The following is a 17,662-nucleotide window of genomic DNA, read 5'->3' on the forward strand; positions in this document are numbered from 1 at the left end:
ACAAATACTTACAGTAAAAAAATTAATAGCTTGGTTTCAATCTTGCTTTCGTGTTTACCTTGAATTTTTCACCATCTCTTACTTTCAATCTTGTACAGAAATGTACAGAGGAGCTCATGAAAGAAGAGATTTAGGTTTTGAATAACTGATATATCCATATATCCAAAAATAGAATATTATGGCAAAGGTGTTTGCAACGTAAGACAAATGTTTGCTTTTGAGATGTGTTTGTGATAATTTAAATGCGGTGCTTCATTTTGCAAGAGATGTAAGGCATTTTGTATTTTGTGTGTGCAATTCTTGGATTTGTGTGTAAAGATTTGAAAAATAGAGGCAAAATTTTGAAAATGTGTGTAAGCTGTTAAAATTGTAAAAAAAAAAAAAAAAAAAAAAGGTAAAGTAGGAAAATCATGAGGTGAGCTCAATAAATATTTAGATGTTATGACCACAAACTCAGTGTTGTACAGCAGGAGCTGCGCTGGAACGATGGTCGTGTTCATACAGTCTGATCTACTGTATATAGCACAGTCTGTTTTGGTGACAGTAGAAGCAGAAGGAGGGCAGGGAGTCTCCGGGATCATTTATCTGGGAGAAGTCGGCAAAAACACACAAGGAAGGAACGGCAGGAATACTGGATCTCATGATGTCTGATAGTTTTATCTGCAGACTGCATGACAGTAATTTCTCAGGCCAGCGAGATCGAACTGCATATATTTATCTAAATTTGCTAGTCACATTTTAAATATTTTATGTTGTGTAAAATGTATTTCATATGAATTGTGTGGCTTCTTGTTTTGCTCAGATGTTATTGTGTGGGGTAATGTTAGACTTTTCTCTTCTTGTCATACTGATATTGAATTAGTTGAATCTATGGCAATTATATAATATTACACACTGTACTCACACCTCGTCCCTGAATAATTTATTATTAGTAATCCTATATGTTAAAAGAATAGACCTATATAAGAAAATGAAGAACCCCACAGTCTTCTAAATGAATTTACTGATTAGAGATCATTTTTATTTCGTATGTGTATATATTTATATTATCTATTTATTTTTTCCTTTTATCTCTTTACATCATGTAACGTTCTGTATTATCTATATTTAAAGTACCATATATGTTTTGTACATTCTGTAATGACTCACTGACTCCATGTTTACAGGATTAGTGATACATTAGTAGGCCTGTATTTTAATGTAATTAAGTGAGTCATTCACTCGCTGCCTAACCGAACCGAACCGAACCCGTCCCTTCCCGGACACCGTACTCTTGGTGTTCCTTTCCATGTAAGCGAACATGCGCTAGAAGGGCGAGTTTGACTTTTGCGCACGCGTCTCGTCTCGTGCGTGAACCTGTGTTCAGAAATGCGCGCTCAAGTTGAAAGAAGTTCAGCTTTTGCGTCTTTAGACCTCGCGTTTTTTCCCATTCCACTGCGTTGCGTCTCGCGTTCCTCGTTTTACGCACACATTATAGTGAGAAACAGTGACGCTGTTAGATTACATCCAGCATATTCATTATCTGACATAATTCGCTTTATTATAATTGTACAGTGTGATTACTCATTACTGATTACTAACATCACGCGCCTGAATGTTAATAATGTTCATTTGTCAGAAAGTGCAGAAGTGTTCATCATCAGTTCTGTTCCAGTGATGTGATGTGTGTGAGACTGGTGTTTGGTGACACACACGCGCTCATCTGGACTCGCTCCAGCGGCTCGTTTGAGTCGAGATGTGTCAGTATGGACTGTAGGCGGAACCTGGCGGCGGATCTAAACGCGTCGTTTGTCGTGAGGGAAACATCAGTCGCGTTCTCCTGTTTCGGGAGATCTACAGCATCTGTGCTCGCGCGTCGCGTCGCTCTGACTGCAGCTCGGCTCCGCCCGCGGCGCGGGGCGTGTCTCTGTGGGCGGGTTCGCGCGCGTTGCTGATGTGGGGACGCAGGTGACGCGGCGCTCAGCAGCTCCCATCGGAAGACGCGCAGTATCGAGACGCGTTGCGCTCTGGCGGATACTGGACATTATTCCATAGATTCCAGAGAAAACCGCAGGAATTTGGGAAGAGGGAAGAAGGAGAGACGGAGACGCAAGGAGAGAATTCCGAAGGTAAAGAGCTGATTGATCATTGTGTGTGTGTGTGTGTGTGTGTGTGTGTTCGTTTTTGGGTGTCTCTGATCAGCATCATGACGATGTGTCCAATTTTACAGACATGAGCTGCTGAAGAGCATCAGTCTGATCTCCGATACAAACACGGTTTTCCAGCTGTGTGTGTGTGTGTGTCTGTGTGTGTGTGTGTGAGGTGATCTCTTGTTTCGGATCATGTCAGGGTTGATCTTATAAAGTGTTTCGGGCTCTGGAATCATGATGATGGTAAAGAGGAGAATCATGGATGCGTGTGAGGAAGTGATTGATGAATCTTCGGTGAACCGATTCCAATGATCCGAGCATCGATCACTCATCTGTCTCGACACGCATCTGACATGCTGATATGTAGTCTCTCTCTCTCTCTCTCTCTCTCTCTCTCTCTCTCTCTCTCTCTCTCACACACACACACACACACACACACACACACACAGACACAGCGAAATACGTTGTGTGTCGTTGACAGTCGTTGTGTTGTCGCGTTCTCTCCTGCCTGTATTATGTTCATTTAAATGAGCTGAAATCTGTGTGTGATTTCACATTGAGTTCATGAGTTCATGTGTAGTGAGGGTGATGTGAGCGCGCGCTCCTCCGCTGGGGTGCGATAGACGACCTCACTGAGACAACCCGCAGAGCGCGCGCGGGCGCGCACACACACACACACACACACACACACACACACACACACACACACACACACACACACACACACACACACACACAGTGTCTTTACACGAAGAGAGGAGGATGTCAGTGTGTAAGATTTATATCCAGCTAGTGTGTGTGTGCAGGCTTGTCTTTATCTGCCCTTTTCTAATAAAGTTCAGAAAATGTTCATTTACTCATAATAATAACTGAGGCGTTTCTCTTGCAATTGGGCCAAAAATCTGAAAATGAAGGTGTGTAATGTGATAGTGTGTGTTTGTGTCATTAGTATGTAAATGAAATATTGATGTGTGATTGATCAGTGGGTATTGATGACCCTGTTTAGTGTGTTCAGAGTGTGTTCAGTGTGTGTTCAGTGTGTTGTGTTATGGATGTGTGTGTCATTATCAGAGAACACACAGATCTTCAGCAGGGTTACTCTCACCTTTATGAGTAGCTGATGTTTTTCCCACTGGAAAAGTACCATAATGCACTCAGATTGGATTGTTTTGTTCATCTGTCATTGAATGTCTCTGGCAGTTCAATCTTTTGACTTGAACACGGGTTCTAAAGCTACTTGAATAGTAATGTCTGCACACACCGCTGGATCATCACTTGAAACAGGGAAAAATATCTGCAGATTCACGACCCTTTCAGATCTGAGTAGCTCTTTTTCCAAACCAATAGCGAGTGTTAAACACACATTTTCCTTCTGTTTGAATAATATTTTTTGTCCTGTAGTCGTTGAGTTTTCTGTGGGCTGTGAGGGAATGTTTTCCTCAGATGATCTGAGCAGGACAGAAGCTTCATCTGAATGGATTTATGTTGGGATAAAATGTGCTTGGACTAATTAAGATCTTGTTCTGTTTCACTGGCTGATCTCTGTTGATCTTTGTGTGCATTTCTTTCTTTCTTTCTTTCTTTCTATGTCAAGTCAATTGTATTTGTATAGCGCTTTTCAAGATACACATTGTTTATAATATCTTAAAGGGTTAGTTCATGCAAAAATGTAAATTTCTGTCATTAATCACTCACCCTCATGTCGTTCCACACCTGTAAGACCTTCATTCACCTTCAGAACACAAATTAAGATATTTTTGATGAAATCCAAGAGGTTTATGACTCGTTCATAAACAGCAATTTAATTACCACTTTCAAGGTCCAGAAAGGTACTAAAGACATCGTTAAAACAGTCATGTGACTGCAGTGGTTCAACCTTAATGTTATGAAGAGACGAGAATACTTTTTGTGCGCAAAAACAAAACAAAAATTATCACTTTATTCAACAATCTCTTCTCTTCCCTGTCATTATCTTACACAGGTGACACACAGTGAAGCTTCCGTGTTTACGTCCGAACGCCGGCTCAGTATTGGCCAAAGCTGATCACGTGATCAGCATGACGCATGTGTGATCAGCTGACGCAGGAGCCGGACAATAATGAGTCGTTCTGATGTAGAACCTGGAAGCGCTGGACGTAAACAACGTATGAGAATGACACAGAAGAGAAGAGATTGTTGAATAAAGTGGTTATTTTTGTTTTGTTTTTGCGCACAAACAGTATTCTCGTCTCTTCATAACATTAAGGTTGAACCACTGCAGTCACATGACTGTTTTAACGATGTCTTTAGTTCCTTTCTGGACCTTGAAAGTGTTGATTATATTGCTGTCTATGGACGAGTCATATACCTCTCGGATTTCATCAAAAATATCTTAATTTGTGTTCTGAAGATGAACGAAGCTCTTATGGGTGTGGAACGACATGAGGGTGAGTAATTAATGACAGAAATTTCATTTTTGGGTGAACTAACCCTTTAATATCTTCATGTCTTATAGTTGCATTTAGCAGACTACAGCTGGACGATAATATAATTTGTATTTAGTATAAACGATCAAGCAGTTTGTTTGTAATCGGCCTACACATGAGTGAACTGCTTCAGCACGGCTGTGATTTAACATTTTCCAGAAGCTTTATCTGTTAGTTTAGTTCCTGTCAGCTCTTTAAAGTGGGAGATCAGCTGAAAGCTCTTTTTGTCTTTGAACACTGATCCCGGGCTCAGCGCTCCAGACGTGACCCGACCTCCTCACCTGCGTGACAGGAGCGTGACCCGGTGCCGTCGGTTAGCAGCGCACCTAATCTGACTATAATCCCTCTCCTCCAACCAGTCAACCTGAGATCCGGCTCGTTTCTCCCGCCCAATGAAGAGATCTTATAGAGACGTAACGAGAGCGCATGAGAAGTGTCTCTGAAATGAGCTGCGTTCACACCATCGACACTGATTAGCCATACGTGACGGGACTTCAGACGCGTTTGATGAGACGCTCCAGTGACGGAGACGTGCGGATCGTGTTTGGGAAAGAGTCGAGGCTGTTTTCTTTGTGATGAGGCCTAATATGCTTTAGGAAGATTTGCTCGCGGCCTACAAATATGAAAGGAAAGGGTTCTGCCAGAAATGAATATTCTGCCATCATTCGCTCACCCTCATGTTGTTTCAAACAAAAGCAGAAAATGTGACTCTTTTTCACGAAAGGACGGTGAGCGTTCAGTCTCTGCTCACGTGAATCTCACGAACATGTCGGATAGGCCATTACCAGATGACGTTTATATCAGGAGAATGTTCTTTTAGACAAAGTCATTGATTCCTGAAGCATGTTTTATTACAGTTTTAACCCTGTGAGAAACCCTTTTTTATTCAGTTAACACTTGTGTAGAAATTCTGAACAAAGTTTAGAAATAATGTTTTAGAGTTTTAAGCAAAAATAATTTGTAAATTTTTCTCACCGTGAAGAACAAACAAACAGTTTGGGCAGTTTTGCACCAAAGCCCCAGTGCTCATTTTATTATTGTGATGACCGACACTATCAGTCTTTCATCGAATCAAAAGAAAATCATGCAGGTTTGAATGATGTGAGGCTGAGAAATGATGACAGTGTGTATACGAGAATAAATATATATTTTGGCATTGGTTTTGTGGTCAGCGTTGAGCAATTTCTGCTGAAGATTGAAGAGAAACAAAACCTTTGAATGAAACGGTGAAGAACAGTGATTTTAATAACGGCAGCCAGAGAACTCGAAGAGGTTTAATTTCAATAATCGTGGCTTGGGGAAGATCGACTGAAATAACAAATCGTCAGAAACGCTCTGATCTCGCTTCCTGAGAGTTTCTTTCACTTAAGAGGAATTTTACATGCCAGCTGAACCTGGAGTTGAAAGTGAATTCCTTCCATTTCATTTAAGGAGAATCTTAAAAATCAATCCAGGGTGACTGAATGAAATGACGTGGAGATTTCAGCATGTTCACAGGAGAACAGGCGCTGAAGTGATTAAGATCTCAGACATCAGAGCGTTACTGAATGATTCATTCGGAGCTGAGCGGCTGCGGTTAAAGCGGCACACCAGCATTCAAACCTGAAGACCTGGATGAGATTATTTGTCGTTGCTTCATCGAGGTGTTCACTGAGATGATGTTGAAGGTTTGCTTCTTTGAGAAACACTCAACCTGTAATGTAGGATCATTTTGCAGCTCGCCTTGAACAAAATTTAATGTAATTTGAGCACTTAGGGGTCATGAAGTGCACTTTATATCATGTTTCTGGAGGTCAGATTATGAAGCTAGCAAATACATATTTGTAAAGATGATCGTTTTCCATCTGCTCTTCACTCTCTGTGACAGACACTCCAGAGCTTCATCACACTGTGTGATTTAAAGATGTGAAAGTGTCGGTTTGTGAAGAGGAAAATATTGTCTTTATGCAGTTCTAAAACTATTATTAAAACTTGTGTTGGACTGCTATTATTAACTGATATATTGATAATTGATGTTTGTCTGAAAACAGTCTTGTTCAGTCACGATCATGAATTCCACACTGGAAACGGAGACGATATTGTGCATTTCTTTAAGTGCTTATATTTCCCTTATTTGGATGGGAACGTGTGATTGAAATTTGAAGTGCACAATTATTGCAGTTATCCTACATTATTGTGATTGAATGAATGAATGAATGAGGCATTTATATAGCACTTTACTACTACTACTGTACACCCAAAGCTCTTTACAGTCTGATCAGGGTTTAGATAGAATAACCAGGATCATACGATGAGTCAGTAATGGTCAGGTCTACTCAGCACATCAGTAAAGTGATCTGCAGCCATGCATTTCTAACAGCTTGATCATTTGAAGCATATGCTCAGTTTTTGGAGGTGTGCAGGAACAGAACGCCGTCGGACGGTCTTACAGACGTGAGTTGGTGAGGGGCGCGTGAAGGAAAATCCTGATCGATTACGGATCCTGCCATTTCACAAGAGTGGAAATCTAATTGTTCAGCCCTACTTAAATATATTTATTCATTTAGAGATGAATGTGACCTATCATAACACAAGAAGAAACAAACCACAGGAGTGACCTGCGGCAGCTAAATGTGTGTGTGTGTGTGTGTGTGTGTGTGTGTGTGTGTATGTCTCTGCAGTGCTGCTGCTGATTCAGCGATTCTCTTCAGTTCTCTGTGTGAATGTGAGTTCGCTTCAGCACTCTGATCTCAACAGCTCCCACTTTACCTCTCTCTCTCTCTCTCTCTCTCTCACACACATGCACGCACACCCGCACACACACACGCGCGCACACACAAACACACACACACACACACACACACACACACACACACACACACACACACCCAGGATTCAGGTGGGTATTACTGCTCCTCCTCATTCAGTGAGAGCAGGGTTTTTTGTGATCAGGCAACTGTAAAGGACGCCTATTTTTGTGGCACAATAGAAGCTGTTGATCGTGTCTGGGCTGCCCTGATCTCTGCCTGATTGATCTGTTCAGTTTGTGCATCCAGCGTTCCTTCATTACGTCTCTGTTACATTGACACCATTGACCTCTCTCTCTCTCTCAACAAACTACAATAGAACAAAGAAATACCTGCAAAACTTCAAGAAATACTGAAATATGCTTGTATTAAATTGAGACAAAATTGATTCAGTCAAAAGCATTGAGAGATTTTCTCTCTTTTGTTGTTTGATTAACATTAAAGGGATAGTTCACCCAAAAATGAAAATTAGCCCATGATTTACTCAAACTCAAGCCATCCTAGGTATAGATTATCTTCTTTCAGATGAACACAATCAGAGATATATTTAAAAATATCCTTAGTCCTCCAAGGTTTATAATGGCAGTGAATGGAAGACAGATTTTGAAGCACAATAAATGTCTCCATCCATCATAAAAATAATCCACACAGCTCCAGAGGGTTAATAAAGGCCTTCTGAAGTGAAGCGATGCGTTTTTGCAAGAAAAATATCCATATTTAAAACTTCAAATTCAAATTCAAATTCAACTAGCTTCTGGCAGACGGCTGTACACATGCACAAGTCGACGTGCTCCACAAGAGTAACCCGTGACGGGATGTATGACGCAGATGTAGGAGTATCGTAAGTTTAGACGCCTCTCGCGGTTCAAACAAACTCAAGCTCCTCTTCTCTTAAAAAATCCTCCGACATTTCTCTTTACAATTTCTCGTTTTAGACTTCTAATTCGTGACCGGTGTTTTGTTTTGCTCTATCCTCTGCGCCTCCGCGTTCATCATTACGTCATGCGCCAGGTCAGAGGTCACTCTTCCACCGCAAATCGATGCCTATGGCCATCTACCAGAAGCTAGTTATTTTAACTTATAACGTTTTAAATATGGATATTTTTCTTACAAAAGCTCATCGATTCGCTTCAGATAGCCTTTATTAACCCACTGGAGTCATATGGATTATATTTATGATGGATGGATGCATTTTTTTGGGCTTCGAAATCACGAAGAAATCACGAATCCCCATTCACTGCCATTATAAAGCTTGGAAGAGCCAGGATATTTTTTAAATATATCTCCGATTGTGTTCGTCTGAAATAAGAAAGACATGGATGGCTTTAGAGTGAGTAAATCATGGGCTAATTTTCATTTTTGGGTGAACTATCCCTTTAATGACACAGACAGCTGCCAGTTTATTACGCTGCCGTCACTTTAAGAGTCAATACACTGATCCAATATATTCTTTCTCAACTGTTTACGTTCATAACGTAAGACATAACTGACTGTGTTTACAAGAATACTTCTAAAGACGGGCATTTTGATACACAAGTGTTTGTATTTAACCGTTGAAGCCCAATTAGGCGTACCCATGATGTGTGCTCGTCTGTCACAACCATCTCTCAGCGCACACATATAGTGAAATGAGTTATCTTTCGCTGCTTATTGCATTTCAATGGTTTAAAATCGCTTATTTTTAAACCGCAGTGCTTAAAAACCCATGCAGACGACAAGCTTTCGTGACGCCGCAGCAACGTCTTATGACCGCGATAGAGACGATAGTCCAAAATCTCTACCGGTTGATCGCCCACCCTAACTATTTTCTGTTTAGTACCAAATGATGTTCAAGTTGTTTTTTTTGTGTTGTTTCAGTCCAGTAAGTCTGTGCTTTGATAATTGGTTTGTGCAGATGCTCTTGTGTGTGTTTGTTTCTGCAGCTCCAGGACTGTCTGAATGAGGACGCATTTTTTAATAGTTATTTCATGGTTTTAAGGGCTTGAAATGACAAGGTTGCTCATGTTTAGAGGTTTCCAGAAGGTGTTTTGCTCATCTCTCAGTACGATTCAGTACTTGGCCTGATTGTGTTCCTCTGAGCTGAACTCCGTCGCTTCAGCAATGGATCCAGTTCTTCACAGACATATGAATGTTCTATGACTAATGCCATATTTTAAGTCAGATTCTTATTGGACAGAATTTGGACAGATGTTTTGATGGTGCAGAAGGCCCTTCTTGATTTCTCTTGGTTGTGTAAGGTCTGACAGAACTTGTGCAGGATGTCCTGGTTCTGCTGTAGACCCGGCTGCTGTGGATTGTTCTAGTCATTTCACTGATTCATGAACGTAAAGCTGAAGAGGGTCGTGATGGTCGACAGCCCTGTCTCACGCTCTCGAATAGACGATTCAGCTCGTTTTATTGCAATTCTGATCATACTTTGACCGTTTGTATACATTGATTTCATTATGTTGTGTGTTTTGCCCTCGATGGCTGATTCTGTACGTTTAGACTGCATACCTTCATGCCTGATTGAATCAAAACTTCTGGAAATCTGCGGCACAAGCAAACATTTTGGTTGATATATTTGTCTGTATCTTTATCCATCAGCTCTTTCTCTGTTATTGGCCAGTCTAGCAGGTTTTGGTACTTGTCATTCCATATGTTTGTACTGTATTCATGTTTATTTTACTATAAAGTTGTTCAAAGTTATTTTGTGTTTGTTCACTCAGGAGATTTCAGTGGTCCCAGAAACTATGAATGGACAGATTCTTCATGTTTTTAGCTGATTTTGCACGTACTGTTTTTTTTTTTATTATTATTTTTAAGCTCCTCAGATAAATTAACAGCCTGAATCAAACTATTTTCATTGTTGTTTTTGCTTATGATTTCTCTTTGTTGATTTATGGTTAGATATTGTTGTCAAATAATCAAATACATAACTTGATTTTTCTTCAGCCATATATACGCATATGAATTGTGAGGATAAATATTTTCTATAGAGTTATCAATGAGGGAAGTTGGTCAGTGTTTTTCAGTACTCTTTGAGCCCATCTGTAATTTTTTCTAATGTTCTTCAGCTGACTGGGTCTTGAAAGAGAATAGATCTAAATCTGTGATCATGAAGTCTGTTGAAACTAACCGTAGACCTGTGTATCTTCCCAGAGAATTCCCTCTCATCTGCCACCGATTCAGATAAATATAAACAGGTCAGCGTCATCTGAACCTATCAGAGCGGTGTGTTGTTGAAATCTCTGTCCAGATATATCGTCTGTGGTGTGGTCGAGTCGGGATCCTGTTTCCTGTAATATTATGTTTTTCCTTAAAATCCACAGTTCTTACATCCAAAACCGGTCAAAGGCTCATGCCGAGTGTTCCGAGTCTGTGTGACGCTCTTTACTCTTTTCTCTCTCTCTGTCTTTCTTTCAGGAGGTGAAAGATGACATTATATGCTTGATGAGCTTCTGTGTGGATGTGTGTGGATGTGTGTGTGTGTGTGTGTGTGTGTGTGTGTGTGTTGCTCATGTCTTTGTTCTTGTTGTGGCTCTGAACTCTCCTTCACTCAGCACACTTTAACTGCACCTGAAGAGATGGATGGATGGATGGACAGATGGACGGACGAATGGACAGATGGACAGCGGAGAGACAGACAGATGGAGAGGAAGACAGACAGACAGACGGATGGATGGACAGACAGATGGACGGACGGACGACGGACGGACGAACGGACAGACGGACGGACAGATGAACAGACGGACAGACGGACGGACAGATGGAGAGGGAGACAGACAGATGGATGGACAGACAGACGGATGGACAGATGAACAGACGGACGGACAGATGGAGAGGGAGACAGACAGATGGATGGACAGACGGACGGACAGATGAACAGACGGACAGACGGACGGACAGATGGAGAGGGAGACAGACAGATGGATGGACAGACAGACGGATGGACAGATGAACAGACGGACAGACGGACGGACAGATGGAGAGGGAGACAGACAGATGGATGGACAGATGGACAGACAGATGGACTGACGGACGGACAGATGGACAGATGGATGGATAGACAGACAGACAGACAGACGGATGGACAGACGGACAGACGGACGGAGAGGGAGACGGATGAGTCTGTAGCTCTATTATTTTCTAGCTGAAGAAATAATTGTGACTCTTTCGGTCTCATTAAATGATATTAATGAATGTTTCACTTCATGTGCTGAAAGAGAAGCGGCACCTGCAGCCTGTGTGTGTGTGTGTGTGTGTGTGTGTACAAAACTGTATGAAAATCAAGGACGAGTGGTTTATTTGTCTGCAGCTGCTGTCACCTTCTTTGACGTGTCGTGAGGAACTCATAGACCAAACTGTCTGTCTGTGTCTCTCACTTCATCAGCTCAGGTGCTTTTGTGGAAAAGTCAGGCTGCTCCATCAAACCCTTGCTGGATTACTGGTCTGGAGATTATTTCCTCAACTGTCTGCTGTTCTAGACATTGGCCACTTTGTTCTGGTTAGCCGCTGCTAAAGCTGTTTCTATGTGTGTGTGTGTGTGTGTTTTGAGTGAAAGAGAGAAAACGCTGCATTTCGACGGCAAACATGAGTTATGAAAGGTTGCAGTGCTTCAGCTGTGCATGCAGCTGATTTCAGCACCTCGTGTGGAACACCGCTGACAGATTCATGGACAGCTCTGTGTGTTACGGTTGTTTGATTTCATCTTTCTCTCTCTGTTTAATTACAATGTGCTTTATTGGCCTGACAAATCAAACAGTACATTGCCAAAAAAACTGCCAGAATTTCAAGAATGAAACTTTGACAGAAGATAACAAATAACAAAATAACTTAAGTGAAAATGCACATTGCTATTTGTTTGATTGTGTGTGTTGTCCATGAGCGTGACATTCTCTCTTCGACGTTCCTCTCTTTTTGTGACCATGGACCAGTGCTTTTTCTCCTAATAAAGACTGAAGTATTATTGTGTATAATTTGGACAGGTGGTTTATCCAGATTGTGATTGCTCAGTCTGTACAGCGCCATTGTTTTTCACAATCACTAAAGTTAATGTGCCTCAACTTGACCATTTCAGTGTATTTTCAGTGTACTCACACTGATATGTTCTATGCAGTTGTTTTGATTGAGAGAAACAAGATACATTTCTGCTTTCAACATTATTTGTTCTTCGAACATTCTTTAAACACAACAAGTATCAGCTGTTTAAAAAAATGACCCACATGTGGTTTTCGACCGCTGAAAATGGGTTAAATTTAACAATTTGGAAATGGAGTCGTATTGAGATCCCCATATCTATGAGATTGAACCATATAGGGCCTTTAAAATGAAGATTACAAAAGAAAAGTTTATCAGGCATATGTGTTATACAGTTGTTTTCAGATAGGGAAACAAAATACATTTCTAACATTATTTGTTCTTCAGACATTCCTCTTTGGGGAAGAAAGTATCAGCTTGTATGATAAGTGACCCACAATTGATTTTTGACCACTGAAAATATGTACAATTTACTAATTTACACATTAAGATCTCCATATCTCTGGGATTGAACCATTTTGGGAAAAATAGCTTTGCTGCGGTTCTGGATGCGAACGGAGTAGACGCGTCTACCTCGTGCTCCCTGTATAGATTTTTTTTTTGTTACCAGTTAATAATCCTCTACCTGCTTATATATATATATTTTTTTCAAATATAATGGGATAACATGTGTAATAACTAAGGAAGCAGAAAATGGCATCTAAATCAGCCAAAGAAGCGAAGAAGAGACCACCGCTAAAGACGATGCGCCCGCGGCTCATGCAAGTTCAGCATGTCGGCCTTGACTAGCTTACTGGAAGACCACAGAGCTGCTCTCTCTGCTGATTTCAACACTGCTTTGACATCTTTAGAGACAAAACTTGACCTCGTCCAGGCTGCGGTGTTGGACCATGGACCACAAATAGCATCACTGGAATAGAACGCAGACCTCCTCAGTGAGTGCTGGAAGCGGTATGTGCCGAACTTACCTACGCTAAGCTCAAGGCCCAAACAGCCGACGTGGAAGGGCCGCAGTCGGCGTAATAATATTGAGTCCGTTGAGGGTCCTCGACCCACAGTGTTCTTTTCCGAGATGCTGTCGGAAGTTATGGGCGAGCAGATTTTGCTCATCAGGCTCTGATCACTAAGCTGAAGCAGGGAGGGAGACCGAGAGCAGTAATAGTTCGTTTTCATCAATAAAAGATCAAGGAGGCGGTGATACCAGAGGCCCGTGAGAGAAGAGGATCTTCGCAGTGCCGTCGCAAATCGATCGCCGTCTTCGACGACTACAGTCCAGAAGTTCTGGAGCAGCGTGGTCAATATCGTGGGGTAATGGATATGAACCATTTTGGGCCTTAAAAATGAAGATACCAAAAGAAAAGATTAAGAACCAGAATCTAAAAGGATATTAAGAGATCTTTAATACTTCTTGGGTTACAGTCATGCAAACAAAAAGTGCTTTTTGCCATTTTTGAACTGTCACTGTTGACATATAATGAAACAAAGACTGATAAAGTCAACAGATTTTACTAATAGATCTATCAATCTCTGTGTGAAGATAAAATAATGATGCTGCCATCTTTCTAAAGTCATTTTTACACCCCTGTAAATTGGCTCCAAATCTCAGGTGAAAATGGTCATTTTGACCCCCTCTACACATCTGTGACAATATTTTGGCTTTCTTCTTCAGTTAAATATTTTCACCAGAAAAGGAAAAAAATCAAAATCTTTTTTTTTTTTTTTTGCCAGGGACCTCTGGTTGAGTTGACAAAGTATGACTCGTCTCTTCTCTTCTCTGATGATGAGGGCGGGGCAACCTGTCACTCACATGACATCCACCAATAGCAAACCACAACCATCCAATCAATTCCCCACGGACAAAATCAAGCCCCGCCCTACATTTGTTCTTGTTCCAGAAGCGTTTCGCTCGGATATACGGCACAATAGAGAAGAAAAGACAACCTCAACTTCAGTTTGAACTTTGAATTTTACTTTGACTTTGAATTTTACCAGCTGTACTGTAGTACCGAGTTCAGACTGATGGGCGGCTGCTTTCAGACGCTCCTGTGTGTATTTGTGTGTGTGTGTATGTGTGTGTCTGTGTGTGTGTGTGTGTTCTGTGAAGAAGAGCATCAGAAGTTTCTCTTTACAATTTGTTTGACAGTGTTGAGCCAATCACAGACATATATCTTGAGCATGTGAACACAATAGCCAATCAGAGGAGTTTAAGGTCTTCAGAATGCTCTCAGTATCAGTCATCATTGTCTCTAAGGTAGCGCTGAGACTTGTGTTGATGATACTGTGAAACAACTTCCCAGAATGCCTGTGTGATTGTTTGGATCTAATGTCTCCAGTCATGAATGTTATGAGAGATTCCAGTATTTTCTCTTTCATACATGTCAGTTTGCTTGTGATCTTCCTAACTTGACATATTGAATAAAAACATCTATGATGTCTAAATGAATGAATGAGTGTTGTCTGGGAGTGTAATGGATGACCTTGAGCTCGAGGACTCTGACAGAGACTGCCGTGTTCACACAACGTGTTCTTCATCAGTGGGTGACGTCAGCGGACGCTCGCGGATCTTCAGGACAGAAGGATGATGTGTGCACTGGAGGCTGTAATTTGACGTTCCGTTTTGTTTTTATCTCTCGTCTGACAGCCTGTGATTTCTGCTCAGAATCTCACGCTGGGCTGAAAACAGGCAGAATCTCGTCTGTCGCGCATGTAAAAGTTGGCGGCATTTGAGATGATTATTTTTCATAATACCAGCGCTGACTGATTACATGTTTGGCCGAGTGTAAACAAGAACAGAACGGTGTGTATGCAGAAAGCAGTGCAGTGTGGGTGTAACAAACGAACACATTTCAGTAATGACTTCATTACTGCGCTCTTTTATTTGTGTGTTTTTCACACTGAAGGTTGAATCGCTGTGTTTTGTGTGTGTGAGATTGACACGAGACCGGAGCAACATATGCAGCACCAAATAATGAAGCTGCAGAGAGAAGGAGGAAGATGGAGACGTCTTTGTTTTTGGCATTTGGGCACAAGGTCATTTATATGCACACACACACACACACACACACACACACACACACACACACACACACACACACACACAGTCACACACAGAGAGCCTGACAACATGCTGAGTCAAATGTCATTCTTGATTAGATGTGGCTTGCGGTGTGGTGTGTGTATGTTAAGTGTGTGTGTCTGTGTGTGTTAAGTGTGTGTGTGTGTGTGTGTGTGTGTTAAGTGTGTGTGTCAGTCTTGCTGTCGATCTGACAGTATTTTAAGGCTGTGATGTCTCATCATTCTCTCTGCTTGTGTTTATATGCACACATAGACATAAATATGAAGTGAAAGGGAGTACATACTCACACACACACACACACACACACACAAGAGAAGATGGTTTTTCAGTCTCTCTGTAGATCTGTACGACACGTGAGCAGCTCCGGTGTGTGTTGTTGTCAGTCGGTAACTTCGGCTTGTTTCTTGGCTCTTCCGTATGCACTGGATCTTGTTTTGTGTGTTGATCCTGTAGGAGGAGGTTAACTCGGCTCGCAGACTATCTTTACTGAGAGACTCTGTCTTTGTTTGTCTCTCCCGCTCCCAGATTACTGCTTGTTCTTTTTTTTTTTAATTAACATCTATGTCTCCATCTCCAGTGTACACTTAATTATAAGTATTAGCAGGAGTAATTATAATTATTATTTTTTGCACATGGATAGATTTAACGGCATACTAGTTCAATAAGCCTTTCCAGCGTTTCCCTGTGACCTCTTTTGCTTGCTAATTTCCTGTCATTGCCTTCTTGGCTTTGCTGATGTATTACCCACAGTTCATTGCACTCTGAGCCTCTGGTGTCATTTTAATGACCAAAAAACTCATTTAGCAAAATTGACCAGCAGAAATCTTGAGAAATTAGTTTTACCCACTGACTGTGTGTGTGTGTGTGTGTGTGTGTGTGTGTGTGTCTGTGGCCAGCAAGTAAAGTACACATATGAATCAATATTTCAATATGCAGATCTCATAAAGTGAGGATGTGTAATTTCTGGGCTGGTAATCCACGGTCTGTTCTGGCTGATACTCGTACTGATCGATTGATTTGTGTTTGGCGTTTGAGCCGCTTCACCCAGGATGGATCACTTTCTAATTCTAATTAAAAACACTGAATGTTTGAAAACGACACGAGACGACTGAACTGAACTTGACTGAATCCCATCGATGCTCTAGTTCTTCTGTGTTTTCAGCTCTTCTCGTGTTATTGCCTCCTCAGGATGAATAGTTTGTGCCGTTCCATAAGTTTCTTTTCATAAAAGTGTTTGCTAAATGAATAAATGTAAATGTTAAAGTGCTTTAAAAACTTTTGATTTCCTGACAAATTGGAAGTACATTGCATAATTTATGAAATATTATAAAAATCATATAATTGTCATGTTGTCGATCAATCCAACTCAAGGTTTTGGACACTTATTTGGTTTGGATTCACTGACCTTTGGCTTGAGCCTTTTATTTTGATGTTCGGCCCATGTGACGTGATGATGCGTTCGTGTGACGTGATGATGCGTTCGTGTGACGTGATGATGCGTTCATGTGCGTCTCTGAGGAAGACGGTAGAAAAGACGCTGGTGAACAAGTGTCTTAACACTTCTGCTTCTGTTCGGCTGCTTTTGTCGCTCTGCAGTTTGCTTTTGGAAATCTTGAAAATGTATAACGTCATTGTTTGGAATTTCCTCATTTGAGCAATTTAATTGAGTTGCATTTTAACCCTTATTTTTAAGAGTGTGGAGCAGTGTGGATGGAATCGTTTACATTTGAGGACGATATAGACGATCAACCAGATGAGATTTGCTGTTAGTATATCTGGCTTTATGTGGGCAGAGTTAGAGTTAGAGTTGAAGTTAACACTGGTAATATTGAGGATTATGAATCTATAAGGTTTCATTTGGCCTGTGTTGATGGAGCTGCTGATGTGTTTGGGTTCAATCAGGGCTTCAGCATTCTTGGGAACGTTTATCAAATGAGTAAATGACTCTGATGGGAACCTTCGGCTGCTCGAGGTGTTTTTCTGCCAGGAAGCTTTTCACAGATGGACTGAAGCTAATTAAAATGCAATAACGTCCAATTTGATGTAGTTATTTTTTGGCAGGAGTCGTTGGTGTCCACGCAGAGCTCTCGTTCAGAGAGAATCACTAGCGCTGATGGAGCTGAACTTAATGACTCATTGATCAGTTTCTCTCCTTCAACTAGTTCTTTATATTAGTTTGGTCTTCCA

The 17,662-nt window shown here is 41.2% G+C and overlaps 1 protein-coding gene across 10 annotated transcripts in view; it reads left to right on the forward strand.

The window, feature by feature from the left end:
- The first annotated feature begins 1,623 nt into the window (after positions 1-1,623).
- The window catches only part of nrxn2b (neurexin 2b), a 330,369-nt gene continuing 314,330 nt past the window's right edge, over positions 1,624-17,662 (forward strand). For 3 of the 10 annotated variants that reach the window (XM_051900271.1, XM_051900274.1, XM_051900277.1), the window contains exon 1: positions 1,630-2,108. The gene's annotated coding sequence lies outside the window, so the exon portion shown is untranslated. Of the gene's footprint in view, positions 2,109-17,662 lie in introns of all 10 variants that reach the window. The other 7 variants (XM_051900275.1, XM_051900276.1, XM_051900278.1 and 4 more) reach the window with 5 other exon arrangements.

The sequence above is a fragment of the Ctenopharyngodon idella genome, chromosome 7, assembly GCF_019924925.1.
Source record: "Ctenopharyngodon idella isolate HZGC_01 chromosome 7, HZGC01, whole genome shotgun sequence".
Taxonomy (NCBI): Eukaryota; Metazoa; Chordata; class Actinopteri; order Cypriniformes; family Xenocyprididae; genus Ctenopharyngodon; species Ctenopharyngodon idella.